Consider the following 18,713-nt stretch of genomic DNA (forward strand, 5'->3'; position numbering starts at 1 on the left):
AAAGTGGTTGTAATTAGAAAGACAAAAGTGACTCAAGGAAGTGACACAGGCAAAACCCCTCACATTAAAGGAACCCTTAGGAAAGTTGCTCAATATTGAAAATGCAAGGGATAAAATATTGGGAGCCGATCCATACTTGGAAAGGAGTATGATAATTTGCCAAGGTATAGAGAAAATGTTTTATGTCATCACTTATATTACTCATATGCTGGGAAGTTATTGTGATTTTTCAAGAAACTTGAGGAATCTCCCAGTATCTATCTCTGTCTGCCACTACAAAGCAGATGTCTCTCAAGAGCTTACTAGGAAGCTCCTATAAATCTCACATCTGCCTGTGCATCTGGCTGCAACTGCTGGTACAGTATAATAGACTGATCTGTTCCACCTTCTAAATCTCATGCATGAGCCTCTCATAGGCAAACTTTAATACAGTACCATTTAGGAAAAGGAATCCTGGGAAACTTCTCTCTGGCTTCTCTTCTGTGATATGAGGAAAACCTTTAAATGGTGTAATGGTTGTAGTAGAAAGAATAATGGCCGCCCAAAGATGTCAAATTTCTGGGACCTTGTGACTATGTTATCTTTCATGTGAAAAAGAACTTTGCAGATGAAATCAAGGTTACCTAAAAATAGGAAGATTATCCTGGATCATCTACATGAGCCCAGGGTAATCATATGAGCTCTTATTAAAACTGGAAGAAGGAAGCAGAGGAGTAAGTTGGAGAGATTCAATGTGAGAAGGACCCCAAACCGCCATTGCTGGCTTTGAAGATGGAGAAAGGGAATCAGGAGCCAAGACATGCAGATAGCTCCATCTGTCAGCAAACAAGGAAACAGGAACTTCAGCCCTACAATTACAACAACTTGGTTGTAACAAGGAAACAATTATCACTAGAGCATTCAGCAAGGAATGCAGCTCAGCTGACTTGCTGATTTTTACCTAATGAGAAACTTGTCAGACTTTAGACCTACAGAACTATAGGATAATAAATTTGTGTTCAAGCCACTGAGTCTGTGATTAATACAACAGCAGTAGAAAATAAATACAGTGGTCATGCTGCATTCATGAGGAGATGAGTGAAAAATCTGGCAAAAAGAGGAGATGAGTGAAAAATCTGGCAATAAGTATCGAATCCATTGAAATGTAGGGCTAAAAGTAAAACAAATGTGGGGATTATAATTCCAGATACAAAGATACAAATTCCATAAACCTTGATAATGTAGAAAAGAGGTAATTAAGGAAGAGGAGGACTGGAATAAAATGGCTAGTGTTCTTTATAGCAGCAGCTTCATCTTTCATAACTGAGGTCAAATGATAGTATTCTAATTTGCTAAGGTAATTTGTGTATACAGATATTTTAAAAGATAATGATAAATACTTGGATAAATAGCTAAAATTTGAGTAACACAGAGGTGGAAAAGAAAGATGGAGAAACTGAAAATATGCTAATTCCACCAATGTTCATTATCAGCAATGAATACTACCTGAAGTGACAAACCATGAGAGACTCCTAACTCTGGGAAATGAACAAGGGGTAGTGGAAGGGGAGGCAGGTGGGGGGACAGGGTGATTGGGTGATGGACACTGAGAGGGGCACTTGACGGGATGAGCGCTGGGTGTTATACTATATGTTAGCAAATCGAACTTCAATAAAATATATATAATATAGATGTAATCCTTTAAAGTAGCAGAAGAAATGCATGAAAAATCAAAGAAAATATATTAAAAGCAATAAAAATGGAAAGCAGAGCATACAATAATTTGACAAAACTAAGTCCATATGTGCTTGCCATTTCAATAAATAAAATCAGATAAATTCGCTTATTAAAAAATAAAGGCTTTCTTGGGTGATACAGTTGGTTAAGCATCAGCCTTTGGCCCAGCATCTCCCTCCTTAGCAGAGAGCCTACTTCTCCCTTTCCCTTTGCACTTCCTCCTTGCTTATGCTCTCTCTCTCTCTCTCAAATAAATAAACAAAATACTTTTAAAATGAAATCTTTCCAATAAGACCATATAGGAAAATCCAAAGTACATAAAGTGACTCAGAAACATTGATATTAAATGAGGAACAGAGTCAAATTCTACAAACACAAGCAAAAATGAAGCAGGGTTCATGATTTCAAAATCAGGTATGATGAATTTACAGCAACAAATATTAAAATAGAAAAAATTGTGGAATATGCTTTGTAGTGATAAAGGGTGAAATTCTTAACAAGGACCCAAGAATTATGAAAATCTGTATGCCAAACAATACAGCATTAATTTTCAAAAGACAAAAAATAGCAGGAAATAAAATGAGAAAGATAAAAATATATGAGTAGTACAGGTTTTAATTCATCTCTATCAGACTGTGATAGACCCAAGTGGATAAAACAATAAAATCAAATATATAGAATACCTCGGTATTATAGTAAGTAAAGTATATCTAATTGATAAATACTGAACCAGACATTAGTGGCAGGAAAAGAACTGAACTTCAGATTCACAAAGTCCCAATTTGCTGCTTTGTTGCCTTTAAAACTGTGATCTCCTCTAAGAGAGTAACATGCAAAAGAAAAAAGTTGGACTCCTACCTCAGACCATGTACAGATAACTCAAAATGAAACAAAAACCTTAATATAAGAGCTAAAACTATAAAATTCTTAAGAGAAAACATAGGTGTAAATCTTTATAACCCTGTATTTGGCAACAGTTTCTTAGAAGTAACACCAAACACACAAGTGAAAAAAGGGAAAAAAGTAGGCAATTTGGATTTCATAAAAATTAAAAATTTTGCACCTCAAAAGACACTATCAATAAAATGAGCAGACATCCCACAGAATGGGATTAATTATTTGCAAGTCATGTATCAGGTAAGTGACTAATATAATGAATATATAAAGAAATCTACAATTCAACACAGAAAGAAAAAAAATCTCAATTAAAAAATAAGGATGCCTGAGGGATGCCTGGCTGGCTCAGTAGGTAGAGTATATGACTTTTTTAAAATTTTAAATATTTTATTTATTTATTCATGAGAGACACAGAGAGAGAGGCAGAGACACAGGCAAAGGGAGAAGCAGGCTCCCCACCAGAAGCCTGATGTGGGACTCGATCTCAGGACCCCAGGATCACGACCAGAGCCAAAGGCAGATGCTCAACCACTAAAGCCACCCAGGTGTCCCGAGTATATGACTTTTTATTTCAAGGTCATGAGTTCAAGTCCCAAGTTGGACATGGGACCTACTTAAAATCATTTTTTAAATGGGCTTGAATAGATATTTTTTCAAAGATATAGAGTTGGCCAATAGGCACATGAAGAGATGCTCAACATCATTAATCATTAGGGAAATGCAAATCAAAATCCCAGTGAGATGCCATGTCACACCAACTAGGATGGCTATAATAATAACAATAATAAAAAACACTAAGTGTTGATGAGGATGTGGAGAAACTGGGACTCTTGTTTATTGCTGGTGAAATCGTAAAGCAATGCAGCTGCTTTGGAAAAATCTGACATTTCTCCCTAAAGTTACCATTTGATCCAGCAACTCTATTCCTAGGTGTATACCTCTGAGAAATGAAAACATACATCCACACACACAATATATATATATTATTGTTCATAGAAGCATTATTCATAATAACTAAAAATGGAATTAACTCAAATGTCCTCAACTGATTAGGTAAGTAAGATATATCCATATGAGAGAATATTATTCTCCAAAAAAAAAGGAATGAAGTACTGATATATACTACAACATGGGTGAACCTTGAAAATATACTGCTAAATGAAAGAAGCCATTCAAAAAAGACCATGTATTATGTGATTCCATTCATATTAAACGTCCAGAATAGGCAAATTCATAGATCTAGAAAGTAGATTAGGGCAGCCCCGGTGGCTCAGCAGTTTAGCGCCGCCTTCAGTCCAGGGTGTGATCCTGGAGACCCGGGATCGAGTCCCACGTCGGGCTCCCTGCATGGAGCCTGCTTCTCCCTCTGCCTGTGTCTCTGCCTCTCTCTCTCTCTCTCTCTCTCTCTCTCTGTCTCTCATGAATAAATAAATAAAATCTTTAAAAAATATATTTAAAAAAAAGAAAGTAGATTAGTGGTTGCTTAGTGCTGGGGGAATGGCAAGGATGGGTGTGACTGCTAGAGGATCTGGAGTTTCTTTTTGTGTGAAAATGTTTTAAAATTCCTTGTGGCAATAGTTTCACAACCTTGTGAATATAATAGAAACCATTACATTGTTTGAATTCACACTTTGAAAGGGTGAATTTTGTGGTATGTGAATCATCTCTCCCTCTCCCCTCTCTCCTTCCTTTTCTCATATGTGTGTGTATGTGTATGTGTATGTGTATGTATACAAGCACGCACAGTTACACTCACTTTAGGATTTTGCAGTGTGGCAGTCCATGCACATTATCACAGATCTACTTCCTCATCTACTGGCATAGGTATTAGAGTCAGGCTTGTAGCCCCTTCAGCTCCTGCTGGACTTTTAGCTTCAGCTCTGACCTTTGGACCTGGTGTGTGTTCAGCTTCCTGATGAAAGACATTGGCTCCTCTTGCAGTTTATGTGCATCATCAAGGAAGTGGCAGGAGACTGAGATGGCTTCTAGCTTATCCTTGTAGATTCTGGTTTCTCCTTTCTTCCCTCCATTTTACATGCATCTTTCCTTCCTAGCTACCTGCCCTCCTATCTTCAAGGCAAACATAAGAAACGACAGATGTATAGCTATCACTTCACCAGTCCCCACAATAGCACACACAAATAATTCCTCTAATGAATGTGTTATTCTGTATCACTTGTAGAAGTTCTGATGTAACTGCCCCATAGGTCTGGTTCATAGCATTTGTGTCACTGACATCTCTCTGCCTGAACAATATGATTGCCCGCTTCCCTTACCCACATTGCTAAACTACATGGCAGTTCTCTCAGACAGCTTTTTTCTTATGACAATATTCTCTCAAAGCAACAGATTATACTTTAGCTGCTCTCTTAAATCTCATTTTGTCTCTCTTAGTCTCCTTCACAAGAGAGCAATATGAAAATAATACTTATTATTTTATTGATTTAAATGTGCATTATCAGATCATTTTTTGTACTCCAATTGTTCTCTGCTCCTTCTTATAAGACCTCCCCAAATCTATGAACTCTTTCATCTGAAATGAGAATTTTTTATATCAATTGCCTTTCATTAGAAGACTGTCCCAAGGCCGAGTGGAAGTGGGGGAAAAATAGTGTCCACATTTACAGATTTTCACACCAGTGAAAACCTGGTAATTTCTCTGCCAATTTTGGACAGATTTATTTTGGCAGCCTGGTAGTGACTCTTAGAAATGATCAACACAGGCCTTAGATATGGCAGAAAGAGAGATAACACTCTGGGGTTTAAGCTAATCTCCTGTGAGATATGGTTTCTCCTTTCATTTAAGAACTGCTATTCTGCTTGGCCTCAAAGACAGTAGAAAATCATAGTTTAGAGGAAGAAATGATCAAAATAAAACCAAAAGCACTCAGTTTCTCTGTATTGAAAAGCCCAGTCTTGCTATTACAAAAAGAAAGGCCAATAAACCCTTGAGTTAATTGGCCCCATTTTGTGAACAAAGTAAAACAAAATTGCAGTGTTGAGAATTTAGCACTACTTGTTCATATAACAAATTAAACTAGATATGCACATTATTTCAGTGAACAACCGCCTTAAGTGATTTTTCAGAGGAGTAGTTCATTATAAACAAAGAGATAAAATATGAAAGTAGCAGAAACTGATAATGATTTTTCAAAATAACACTAACTCTTATCAGACTTTCAGAAGAAACCACTGCAGACAGTGATAAATCGTAACTTTTCAATAGCAGGTCCCTAGGCTTTCAGAGAAAATAAGATGGATCCACTGAAGGTAAAATTAAAGTTTGCATTGCTGTTAACTTTTAATTAATCAATTCCACTACGTACATCTGAAAACATAATAGCACTGTATGGAAGCCCATTTCTGACAGACAGTTTCAAGACAAAACCTGTGTGTTACTTCTGTTGTGATGAGACCTGTTATCACATTAGAGCAGCTCAATGCCAAAAGGAGCTTTGTGACTTAACCAGAACTGAGGACAAAGGCATTTAAGTAAACACTGTGTTTCACTGGGGTTCTAATGAAGGAGTGCTCTCAGGCATTCAGATGATTTGGAAATGTTTTGTCTCATTATGTTGTGGAAAACGATAGTTCTTTTTATTGAAATATATTTGACACCTAACATTGTGTAAATTTAAGGTGTACGATGTGTTGATTTGATACATTTATATATTGTAATATGACTCCCATTGTAGTGATAGTCAACACCTCTATCAAGTCGTATAATTATCATTTCTTTTTGGTGATGGGAATAATTAAGATCTAGACTCTTAGCAAGTTTGATGATTATAATACAGTTATTGTCTATATTCACTATACTGTGTGTCAGATATCCCAGATTTGTCTACTAGTTGCAAATTTATATCTTTAAACAACATGTCTCCTGTTTCCCTACCCTGAGCCCCACATAGAAGTGATATCATACAACCTTAGTGTCCATCAATGAATAAATGGATAAAGAAGATGCAGCATGTATGTACGATGGAATATTATTTATTCATCCATAAGGAAGAAGGAAATCCTTCCATTTTGGATGATATGGATTGACTTTAAGGACATTATGTGATAAGTCAGATAAAGACAGATACTAGAAACCTATAGTTTTAGATCTGGAAGGTCACAAAGTCGAAGGCCTAGAGTTTATAGATTTGTTCCATTAACAAAGATAGAGGGCAAAAATTAGTAACATAGTAAGGGGTTGTAGGCACTTATGAGGAGATAACCTCAGGATCAAGTGAAGGTGATTGGAGGATGGTTTTGAGTCTCAGTACTTTCTGACCTTGCTGCTATGTACCTTATACACTTAGGGCTAAGCCACCAACATTATGATCACTCCACTTCCAATATACTCAAATTCTATGGGAAAGGACCTTTAGAATGAATGGGAGACTTTTCTGAGCAAAGTTCTTCTTTTGCATGTGGACCTTCTCACCAAATCCTTATCTACTCAGATCAGAAAACTGTACTTGAGATAAGACTCTTTTTCTGACTCTTCCTTTCTCTTACTTTTATTTTTCATTTTTCTTTCCAGTTTTAGTAAAATTGTTTTGTTTTGAAAATACTAGTTTGGCATATCTTTGTTAAAAGGAGCAAAAAAAAAATAGTTTTTAAAAAAGCTTTTGTTATTTATTCTTTGGCCAGAAAGAAAGTGGGTATAGCTTTCTCTTGACATGGGGTACAATGAGGACAGTAGGAAGAAAGAAATGCCAAGGGGAAGGCACAAACTCAGAGTGAAAGAAGAGAGGCCCACCAGCCCAACCTCTCACGGGGGCCTTGTGAAATTGTTTTAGGAGCATCTCTTGGCTCCAGCCGTGAAGAGCTTATAAAAGATGGCAGCAGGGGCACTTGAGTGGCCCAGTCAGTTGGGCATCTGACTCTTGGTTTTGGCTCAAGTCATGATCTCTGGGTTGTGGGTTCAAGCCCCACATCAGGCTCTGTGCTCAGTATGGAGTCTGCTTGTCCTTCTCCCTCTGCTCCTCCCCTGCCCCTCTCATTCATTCATTCATAAATATATATATATATATATAATATATTACATATATAATATATATACATATTTATCTTTTAACAAAAGGTGACAGCAGTAGAGAATTGGTAAGAACACTGAGAATAGGGATCCCTGGGTGGCGCAGCGGTTTGGTGCCTGCCTTTGGCCCAGGGCGCGATCCTGGAGACACGGGATCGAATCCCACGTCGGGCTCCCGGTGCTTGGAGCCTGCTTCTCCCTCTGCCTGTGTCTCTGCCTCTCTCTCTCTCTCTGTGACTATCATGAATAAATAAATAAAATCTTTAAAAAAAAAAAAAAAAAAAAAAAGAACACTGAGAATAATAATGGGCAGTTTTAAGTTAAAGCACTGGCTCTGCCATCTGATTTTTGGGTAAGCCACTTGACTTTTTACTACAGCTTCCCGTTTGGAAAAATGTAGATAATGTTGCCAAACTTGAAAAATTATTATATATATTAAATAATGTAATGTATATTAAAGTAGCACACAGATAATGAGCATTCAGTGGAGGTTTACTATTGTCACTGTTTGTGGGTTAGAGTATTTCTTCTGAACGCATTGTGTTCATTTATTGGGCAGAGTGCTCTCTTTAAAAAAAAATTATTTATTTATTTATTTATTTGAGAGAGAGAGAGAGAGCATGAACAGGAGGAGGAGCAGAGGGGGAGAGAAAGAATACTCAAAAAGACTCCCTGCTGAGCACAGAGCCCGATGTGGGGCTCCATCCCAGGACACCAAGAGCATGACCTGAGCCAAAGTCAGATGCTTAACCAACTGAGCTACCCAGGTACCCCGGGCAGATCACTCTTAACACAGAAATGTTTGGGGTTTGTGGATTCTCATATATGTTGTTAAATATCAGTTTTGGGCATTGGCCTTCCATCTGATTTTTGTCATAATAGAAGCCCTCTTCCATTAGATTTTGTAACTCTCTGTGTTCGTTATAATTTGTGGCTCTTGTAGAAGTATTCACAATGTAACTGACATGCCTATTACCCACCAGAAATATAATCTGAACTACCCAGTTGAGCTGGAACTAAATCAACTTTTCCAAAAATGAATCATAATCCTTACTAATATACTTTGACTGCTGTTCATTATGCTTGTAATTGTGGCTGATACATTTATTGAAATATTTCCATCTAATTGAATACTCTCTGAACCAGTTAGCATATGATAGATACTCCCTCCCTATCTACTCTTCTAATACTGAGCAAGAGTGAGGAACTAAATGCCAAGAAAGTTCTAGGTTTAATACTCATAGTCCTTTGTATCAACCACAAAAGAAAATCTCTCCTAAGAGGAAAGAGGATATTTTCTATCACTTTTGTAAATTAATAGATTTTTTATTTTAGGGCAGCTTTAGGTTTACAGAAAAATTGAGCGTAAAGCACTTCTCTCTCATTTTTCTATGTTGCGAAAACCTGATGTCGAACCATTTCAGATGAGAAGTTTATTGTCTGCTCCTTTCACTCCTGAAGAATTCAATTTCAATCCTGCTCCAAAATGAAATGGCATTCAATAATCTCATATTACTTCCTATTATGGGCTCATCAGAAGTGTAACTTTCTACTACTGATAACCAGTTCCAAAGAAGAAAAAGAATGAAAAATATAGGATATGCAGTTCTGAATAAGAAAAATATCCAAAAGAGATTTCTGTGAAATCTTCCTTCGGCAATAAAAACACCAACTTCAATTCAAAGAACATAACTGACCTTGTGAGCTGAAAAAGTCCTTTTACCTGGCTAAGTCCCACTTTTGTCTGCTGCAAAATGAAGAAGTAAGACCAGCTCCGTGGTTCCCAATCTTTGTTGTGGCATATTGTAACCTTCTAAAATGTTTTTCAATCTCACTGTGGCTAGGCATCAAAAACAGTTTGTATAATATAGGATCATCTCTTCCTTGAAGGTTTGACAGAACTTGACTGAGATGTGTGCATATGAGTTTGTGTGTGTGTGTTGGTGAAGTTTTCACAGGTAGATTTTAATCTACTGATTGTTTTTTTTTTTTTTTAGTGGTTATACATTTATTCAGGTTTTCAGTGCTTTGTGAAAGAAACACTGTTGAGAAGTCTTTATAAAATTTATTTAAATTCAATTAAGTAACATATAATGTATTATTTGTTTCAGAAAGAAAGGAAAGTGGTAACTATGTGAGGTAGTAGGTATGTTACTACTGTAACTACTTGTAGAACATTTCAGAGTAGAGGTCAGTGATTCATCAGTCTTCTATAATACCCAGTGCTCATTAGATCACATGCCCTCCTTAATGTCCATCACCCAGCTACCCTGTTCCCTCACCCCCCTGCCCTCCAGGGAGCCTCAGTTGGTTTCCTATGATGAGTAGTCTCTTATGGTTTGTCTCCCTCTCTGATTTTGTCTTGTTTTATTTTTTTCCTCTCTTCCCCTATGATCCTCTGTTTTGTTTCCTAAATTCCACATGAGTGAAATATATCATATGATAATTGTCTTTCTCTGATTGACTTATTTCACATAGTATAATATCCTCTAGTTCCATCCATGTCTTTGCAAATGGCAAGATTTCATTTTTTTGGTGACTGAGTAGTATTGAGAAGTCATATTTTTCTAAGAAATCATCCGTTTCATGCATGTTTACATATTTCCTGGCTTATTAAAGTTATTAATAGTACTCCCTTATACTTTTTTGAATCTTCTCTATTTTCAGTAATGTTCATATTTTCACTCTTAATATTGTTTATTTGGCCCCTTTGCCTTTCTTTTTGATCCATTTTTCTGAAGTTTTATCTGTTACATTTGCTTTTTATTTAAAAAAACTTTTTGTTGTTCCTGTTTATCAGTTTTCTTTTTCCTTTATTTCTGTTTTTATACTTATTTCCTTCATTCTTACCTTCTTTAGTTTTATTTTGCAGTCTTTATAATTTCTTGCATTGCAAATTTTTCTTACTAATTTGAAGTCTTTTTTCTGATATATGCATATGAGTCTACAAATTTCTCTTTTCTACAAATTTTCTCTCTTTTTTTTTTTGGCTGTACAACAATGTAAATTTATTTAATACTACTGATATGCATACTTAAGAATGGTTAAGATGGTACATCGTTATGTATATTTTAACTCCAGAAAAAAATGACCATCAAAAAAAGAACATATAATGAGGTATATTCACACCACTGAATATTGCATTAACAGTAAAAATGAATGAATTGCAGGGCACAGCATAAGTGGATCATATAGTGCTGAATGAAAAAGTGCCACAAAGGAGCATAAACAGAATGATGCCATTTACATAAAGTTGAAAGCAAACTAAAGTCTACTGAATACGGATGCATACAAGGGTGATAAAATTCCAAGTGAAAATAGGTAAGGAAGGATGACAACGATGACCCCTGCTGGTCCCCAATCTTGGCATGACCTCAATTACCTTGGGTTGGGGGTGGGATGATTTAAAACCTACCCTCATCTGGGCCCCCCACCCAGAGGTTCAGATTTCACCATGTCTGCAGGGCTGGCCTTGGGCCTTCCCTTCCAAAGCTTCAACAGGAAGACAGAACTGAAGATGAAGATGCACCTCTAAGGTGAGGCAAGAGGGCTGTGATTGGGAGGGGCAAATGCATGGCCACTGCGGTGCTCGCAGTGGTTTCCTTGGCTGGGGTGGGAGTGTCACTGGTGTTAAATGTTTAAGTTACTGTATTATACATTTGTGTTATGCCCTAGCTGTAGAGGTCAGCTCCCCTCTTTCTCAACAGCATACACGTAGGTGTTCCAGGGCCCACAGCTCACAGCCCTTACTTGGAGTTGCTTGTCTACAAAGTATTCCACATGGCAGGGCCGATCCAAGCTTGTTATGTCCTTGTGGCCAAGCTGTCCATATTTACCCCAACCCCAGGTGTAGAGCTCCCCAGTTCCGGTCACCACCATCTCACAACTTTTGATATGAACTTCTTTCATTGTCATTCAGTTTGTTGCATAAGTTATTAGAAATATATTTTAATATTTCTAAAAATATTGGGAGTTGGTTATCATTTATTTTTCTGTTATTTCATCTCATATTAAGCAAAACAAATACTGTTTGTTCTGTAAGATATTGGTTGACATACATTTATCAACATTTTCTTTCTGGGCTAAAACATGGTTAATATTTTTTCCTTGACATAATCTTATTTATTTATTTATTTGTTTATTTATTATTACATAAGTTTCCATCTTTTATTGAGGTATACTTGACAAATAAAACTTATACTTGGGGAATCCCTGGGTGGCTCAGCGGTTTAGCCTCAGCCTTCGGCCCAGGGCATGATCCTGGTGTCCCGGGATCGAGACCCGGGATCGAGTCCTGATTCGGGCTCCCTGCATGGAGCCTGCTTCTCCCTCTGCCTGTGTCTCTGACTCTCTCTCTCTCTCTCTCTGTCTTTCATGAATAAATAAATAAAATCTTAAAAAAAAACTTATACTTATTTAAGGTATACAACTTGATGTATTGATATACATTGTGAAATCATCAACACAATCAAGCTAATTAACATACCTACAACCTCACATAATTACCACTTTCCTTTCTTTCTTGCTTGCTTTCTTTTTTTACATGGATGAACTTGTAGAACATTATGTTAAGTAAAATAATCTACTACTGCCTGATCTCACTTGTAAGTGGAATCTAAAAATAGCAAAACTCATGAAAGCAGAGAGTAGTAGAGTGCTGGTTACTGGAGGCTAGAGTGGGGTGGAAAATGGGGAAATGTTGCTCTAGGAGTACAAAGTTTGAGTGATACAAGATGAATAAGTTCTAGAGATTTAATGTACAGCAATATGAATATAATTAACAATATTTTATTGAATACTTGAGATCTAAGAGGGTAGATATTAAGAGTTATCATCAATAAAACTATTTTTTAAATAAATGTTCCATTTGTGCTCTGAAAAAAATTAATCTCTAATTGTTGGGTGTGAGATTCTAAATATGTCCATTAGGTAAATCTTCCTAATTTTGCTGTACAAAATGATATAGTCTTAATGCTTTTACTGCTTGTTTCATTAGTTTTTGAGAGATAAATATTAAAATTTTTCACTACGATCATGGATTTGTGATGTCTCTTTATAGTTCTGATATTTTTGGTGTAATGTGTTTTGATGCTATGTGTTATGTGATTATAAATCCCCAATCATATATTGTTAGTATATCTTTTAGCATTATCTTATCCCTAATAATACTTTTTTCACCATAAAATTGATTTCATTTGATATTGATATTTCCATTATATATGAATTCTGATGTATTTTCTTTCATTCTTTTATCTTTAGCCTTTCTAGGTCTTTGCATTTTAGACATATCTCCTATAAACAACATATGGCTAAATGTTTCTATATGCAATATAAACCTTGTTTTTAAATAAAAATTATAGGCATTTATATTTATTATGATTACAGATATATTTGGATTTATTTCTAACATTTTTTTCTTTGCATGTCTTCTGTACTCTTTCTTTGCTTTAATTTACTTCTCTCTTCTCTTGTATTCTCTTTACTCACTCTTCTTTCTTTACCTTTTCCCCTTCTACTAGTACAGTTGACCCTTGAACAACAAACACAGGGTTAGGGTTAACCCCATACAGTCAAGAACCTCTGTATGACTTTTGATTCCCCAAGAACCTAACTACTGATAGACTACTCTTGACTGAAAGCCTTACCAATAACACAAACAGTTGATTAACATATATCTTGTATGTTATATGTATTATATACTGTGCTCTTACAATAAGGTAAGCTAGACAAAAGAATATATTGTTAAGAAAATCATAAGAAAGAGAAAATACATTTACAGTACTGTACTGTAGAAAAAAAATCACGTATAAGTGAACTTGTACAGTTCAAACTTGGTGTTGAGTCAGCTATAGGGCAGCCTGGGTGGCTCAGTGGGTTAGCACCACCTTCGGCCCAGGGCATGATCCTGGAGAGTATAGAGTCCATGCTTAGATAACCCACTTATTTATCACTTTCTTTTTCACCATTGCTCCTTACATCTTACTCTTTTTGAGTCCAATTTCTATAATATAAAGTAGTTCTGTTAATAGTTATTTCAGCAAGTGTCTATGACTGGTGAACCCTCATTCTTTATTTCTTTGAAACTATGTCCATTCTTACATTACAAATCAGCTAGTTGTAGAATGCTAGGTTCACCATTGCTTTATTTTTTTAAGATTTGTTTTTTTTTACAGTTGTTATTTTTTTAATAATAAATTTATTTTTTATTGGTGTTCAATTTGCCAACATACAGAATAACACCCAGTGTTCATCCCATCAAGTGCCCCCCTCAGTGCCCGTCACCCATTCACCCCCACCCCCCGCCCTCCTCCCCTTCTACCACCCCTAGTTTGTTTCCCAGAGTTAGGAGTCTTCATGTTCTGTCTCCCTTTCTGATATTTCCTACCTATTTCTTCTCCCTTACCTTCTATTCCCTTTCACTATTATTTATATTCCCCAAATGAATGAGACCATATAATGTTTGTCCTTCTCCGATTGACTTATTTCACTCAGCATAATACCCTCCAGTTCCATCCACATTTATTGAGAGAGAGAGTGAGCGAGAAAGAGCATAAGTGGGAGGAAGGACAGAGAGAGATGAAGCAGGCTTCCAGCTGAGCAAGGAGCTCGAGGACATGGGATGACACTGGGATCATGACACTGGGATCATGACACTGGTATCATGACCTGAGCGAAGTCAGACACTTAACTGACTGAGCCACCCAGGCATCCTGACAATTGCTTTCTTCTTCTTCTATTACTCACAGTAATGATTTCATTGTCTTCTGGCTTCTATTACTGCTTTTGAGACACTTAGGCCTATTTAATAATCTGTCATTACTTTGTATGTAATCCTCCCTCCTCTGGTTGCTCTTATGATGTTTTCCTGTCATTAGTTTACAGTTTCACTATTATGTACCTACAAGTAGTCTCAGTTTTATTTATCATCTCATGATTCATTAGACTTCCAGAGTCTGAAAATTCTAAATAAATTCTAGAAAAAATATTTGAATATTGCCTCATCCCTATTCTATTTTTTCTTTCTGAACTTCTATGAGACATATGTTGAATTGTCTATCTTCCATGTCTCTTGATATCTGTTTCACATTTTCTATTTCTTTATCTCTCTGCAATGGACTCTAGATAATCTTTAAATGTTTATAATTGAGTTCCTGAGTTCTAAATAGATTATAGACAGTTATGCCCAATATATTGCGTTTTAAGTTCAAAGACCATATTATTTACTTCTAGAAGTGCTATTTGGTTATTTTCCAGATATACTCATTCCTTTTCTTTTTCATATCATCTTGTTATTTCTTATGGCTTTTATCTAACCATATCTTTAATCATCATAAACATATCTATAGTCTCAGATTATTTTATTTTTAATTTTTTAAATTAAGTTGCCAACATATAGTACATCATGAGTTTCAGATGTAGTTTTCAATAATTCATCAGTTGCATGTAATGCCCAGTGCTCATCACATCATGTGCACCTCCTTAATATTTTAAAATCTACTGAGTGGATGGAGGAATGAAGGAAAAGCAGGAAGCCTCTATTTTGCTGTTTCTACTGATTTTCACTCATGATGAATTATTTCCTCTTGTGTTCTTAAATTTTGGATTGTAGGTTATTTTCTGTAGAGCTTTGTATGAATAAATTGTGAGTCACTGGGCTGGAGGCATACCCTTCAGGATGGTTTTGTTTGCTAATGTTCAGGGATAGTTGCAGCTCACCCCCAATCTTATGCTAATTTCTTGGCTTGGAGTTTCTTGCATCACACAGGTGGAGCATAGAGATTTTAACCCAAGTCTGCATGTGGTACAGACCTATGGATTTGAATTATTAAGAGATATTTTGATATTTTTCTACCCAGGTATATAGAGACAAAAATTCTTCCTCGTCATATCCCTGGGCTGTTGGGAGCCTTGATTGTTTTCTTTTTTTTTTTTTCTCATAATCCATCAGTTAGCTGAAAATGCAGCTCTTCAATGGTCCTAGCTTTAAGCCAACTTTTTACTTCAAATTATTTTTTCCTGTGTGAGCCCAAGGCCTAATCTACTGTCCTCAGGTGGATTTTAAAAACCCCAACCCTTAGATTATTGATACAACCCCTTATCATTTCTATTTCTATAGTAAAATGTTAACCCATGTACTTCCTGCTCTGGTTTTCAATTTTCACTTCATTTTTGATGCCAGAAATTATGATCCCAACTATGTAAGTGAAAGAATTTTGTTATATATAATTAAGCATTATTAGGTGTTCATTACAGGAGTATGTATTTTCAACTCTCTTTATCTGTCATTTTGCCATAATCAGAAGACGATTTTGGGTGTCTGTCTTTTGCAGTAGACTGAGAGCTTCTCCAGTTACAACTAGAGTCAATACTTCATGGAATGTGTGGCAGGGGCATTCCAGGCAATGATAACAGGATGTTCAAAAGCATGGAATTAAAAAGTCTATGTTTGGGGGATCCCTGGGTGGCTCGGTGGTTTAGCGCCTGCCTTCGGCCCAGGGTGTGATCCTAGAGTCCCTGGATTGAGTCCCACGTCAGGCTCCCTTCATGGAGCCTGCTTCTCCCTCTTCCTGTGTCTCTCATCCGTAAATAAATAAAATCTTTAAAAAATAAAAATAAAAATAATAAACAAATAAAAAGTATATGCTGTTTTCCAGGAATAGTCCAGTGTAGTTTATCTTTTGGTTATGTGAGATAGGTAGAGGAAGCTATGACAGGTGCCAAAGATGATGGTCATTTCATTCCATAATGAAGAATTTGGATTTATCCAACATCAAAATTGAAGCCATTAAAGAAATTTAAATAGTGGGATGTCATAATCAGATTTATGTTACAGGTTGACCACTCCAATTTCTTGGGCTGTATTGAGTGTAATAAATAGTATATACCAGGAGACCGATGAGATTATCACCATAGTCCAGGAAAGAGTGAATTTTTAATCAACCTATTTTCAATAGCACAGTTTGACCTCCAGATTTCTGGGGAGTAAAGAAGATACTTTATAGAAGTGTATTGTGCACACATATACCACCACTTCTCCCAAACTTGAAATAAAACTTGGCATGTTTATGCACTCCATAAGTCATTAATTATTTTCTAATTGATTTGACAAAGCAATCTACTATTCCATAGCCTCACCCCAGCTACAATATGAAGCCCTTATGAATCATATTAATCTTCCCAATAGCATGAAAAGAAACTAAAGTTTAAAATAAATAAAAAATAATGAGATCCCTGAGAAAACCTAAGTCAAAAAAGTGGCTGTCTGCTTATCTGTGGAAACAGTACTCGCTCTATTCTGGAGACATTCAGCTAAGCTGTATCACTATGCTGGCATACTGTGGCACTAAATCAATTGCTTGTGTGGATAATTAGTTCCTTCTATCAGTGAATTAGCAAGGGTATGAGGGTTCACCTTCCTATCAAGTTACTCTAAGACCTAAAATAAAATAACTCCGTATATAAAAACTTATTGTCTTCTCTAAGTAACCCACAATGAATGATTTCAGTAAGAGAGAAGCTGGCTGTCAAGATCAGTCTGTTTTCTGAAACTCCCATCTATCCTCTAGTGAATACCTTTCAGCACATACGCAGGCTTGCCTTTCTCAACCAATTCCCTAGGTTGTCTGATGGCACAGAGATCTAGTGGTGTCTAAACCTGTTTTACTCTCTTCAAACAGCTACTGAAGACAGGTAGAGTCCACACTGGTCAGCTCAGAAGGAAAAAAGATATAAAAATATACCCAGGTGAGCACAACATGACATTTTCTTTCAAATATTCTGTACTTGTGTTCTGCCAAACATTTCAAGAATATTTTTCTATCTTATTTGGATAAGGTTCTTCTGAGTAAATGGGCCATATAAAAAAACACAATGAATAGGATAAGAGATTGATGAGGTCTTGAGAATTAGTAAGCAAGCTGTACTCATAACACTATCCATATACTCTTTACTCAGTTAAGAGTAGTGTGACTTTTTAAAAATTTGCTGAGAAGATACCTTTTCTATCTCTCTCATCCTTATTTATCTAATTCATAATTTTTAAGGTTATGAGCAATTCATTGTTTTCTGATTTACAATGATGGCCTATTGCTTTCATATATGAATACTGTATTAGGAATAGGTGTAAATTTCCTTGAAAATACTCCATCAGCAATGGTGCACAGTTCTGGGAAGGAAGAATCTGGAGACACAGAGCTAATTGTGATGATCATGGAGAAACATCAGGTATCTGTGGATCACCCTTGTGTGGTGGTCTGTGTTTTCACTGGGTACAGAGACGTTGCCTGCTGGCATAGGGGTCTTTTCAGCCTCTCCTGAAGAGTTTATCTTCCATAAGTGCCATCTCCGGAGCCTACGTGTGTCTTATCCTTTGCACATTCATTAAGCAAATACATATTACAGTCTTAACATTTACCGTGCTCCAGAGACAGTGTAACATGATGGTTTGGAGCTAGAACTCTGCACCTGGGCAGTCAGTCTAAGTTCAAATCTTGGTTCAGGCAATTATTGCTTTATGACCTTGGGCGATTTGCTTAATATCTGTTCCTTGCTCTTTTCATCTGCAAATTGGAGGGTAATACCTCTTAGTTATTTGTTAAGATTAATTACTTAATATATAGTCAGTGCTCAGAAAAATACACCAACGCAAAAACACTGATTATTATTGACATATACTGTCCTAAGCACTGAGGGTATGCCTATCACGGTCTCTTATCTGAGGAATGACAAAATCCACCTGGGGAAACATACCTAAACTGGTATAACAAGAGAACATGGCAAGTGCTTTGAGGTGGAAGTTCAGGGGGTTATATAAACTCCGATGAGGAGGACCTAACAAATTCTCAGGTGAGTCACAAACAATTTAAGTGGCATTGAAACTAAGATCTCTGAAGGATGAAGGGAGTTAAGAAACTATGCATGTGGGAGTGTGTGCTCTCATTGGCTTGAGGGGGAGTTCAGGCTGGCAGAAGCTCATGTATCAAAATCTGAAGGAGCTCTTGATATGATGTGGAGTAGTAAATGAGAAAGTTTGACTGATCTAGGCCATAAACTGAATGAGTTTGAGTTCTGGGGA

General features: G+C 36.4%; 1 long non-coding RNA gene across 17 annotated transcripts in view; it reads left to right on the forward strand.

Moving 5' to 3' along the window:
* LOC140628694 (uncharacterized) overlaps positions 1-18,713 on the forward strand; it is a 262,851-nt gene that overhangs the window by 17,908 nt on the left and 226,230 nt on the right. For 8 of the 17 annotated variants that reach the window (XR_012026708.1, XR_012026701.1, XR_012026700.1 and 5 more), the window contains exon 3: positions 17,317-17,383. The exons of the other annotated variants lie outside the window; for them this stretch is intronic. This is a non-coding gene — a long non-coding RNA (uncharacterized lncRNA). The remainder of the gene's footprint in view (positions 1-17,316; positions 17,384-18,713) is intronic. 17 annotated transcript variants of the gene reach the window in all.

This window comes from Canis lupus, chromosome X (assembly GCF_048164855.1).
Source record: "Canis lupus baileyi chromosome X, mCanLup2.hap1, whole genome shotgun sequence".
NCBI classification, from domain to species: Eukaryota; Metazoa; Chordata; class Mammalia; order Carnivora; family Canidae; genus Canis; species Canis lupus.